Genomic DNA, 850 nt, shown 5'->3' with positions numbered 1-850 from the left:
ATTATTACTTATTCTGTTCCATGGTTCAGGGATTCAGAAACTTGGATGTCTCTGTCCCCTGGGAAGATATGTTAAACATGGAGGTTTGCAAGAGGAAACAAAACTCACCAGGGAATTATGGTGTAAGAAGACCACAAACAGGTCATAAGCCCGTCTTCTAGACTTGGTGCTTTAAACTGTTGGCCTTTACTTCTGTGCACTTGCAAGATAGAGAGGGAGGTGCTGGGGATATAGCTCAGTTGGTAGAGTGTTTGCCTCACATGCACAAGGCCCTGGGTTCAATCCCCAGCACCACCAAAAAAAAAAAAAAGAACAAACAAACAAAAAAAGAGGGAATGGGAAGAGACAGGTGAAAAGGGAAAAAGTGTTCTAAGGATCAAAGAGTTTTAGCCCTTGGGAGAGAGAAGTCAGAATAAGGCACAAGGGAAAGAGTACTTGATTCGGCATCATGTGAGAGGGAGACAACCTGTGACTACAGAACTTCACTGTCAGGGTGGAGTACTAAGTTGCCTCTATTTCCTGTTTGGTCCAGAAAATTCTTGCTCAGAAACAGAAGGGTGCAAACCCAAAAAACAACTTCCCTGATGCCTCAGGAAATTTCTGCAAACCAATTTGTGCAGGCCAATAGTCTGCTCCTTGGCTCACCTGTGTAGTCTAGTCTATTCCTCAGACTCAAGACCTCACCCTTTGTGCTGCCAGTCCTATATTAGAATGACAATTGATTCCCAGGCTCGAAAGATATGCCATAAACTATTTAGACCCAGACCCCCAAACTCTATTAATATTCTGCTAAGCTCCTCCTTGTCGGCCACTACTAAATGTTGACATAGTATTTCCCATTATTGCACTA

The 850-nt window shown here is 43.3% G+C and overlaps 1 non-coding gene across 1 annotated transcript; it reads left to right on the top strand.

Moving 5' to 3' along the window:
* The first annotated feature begins 224 nt into the window (after nucleotides 1-224).
* Trnav-cac (transfer RNA valine (anticodon CAC)) lies at nucleotides 225-297 on the top strand. The gene has a single exon. It is a non-coding gene; the product is annotated as a tRNA-Val (tRNA).
* The last annotated feature ends 553 nt before the right edge of the window (nucleotides 298-850 follow it).

Source organism: Marmota flaviventris, chromosome 11 (assembly GCF_047511675.1).
Source record: "Marmota flaviventris isolate mMarFla1 chromosome 11, mMarFla1.hap1, whole genome shotgun sequence".
NCBI classification, from domain to species: domain Eukaryota; kingdom Metazoa; phylum Chordata; class Mammalia; order Rodentia; family Sciuridae; genus Marmota; species Marmota flaviventris.
Note: the sequence above shows the minus strand (reverse complement) of the source record. Positions and strands in the feature narration are given on the sequence as shown.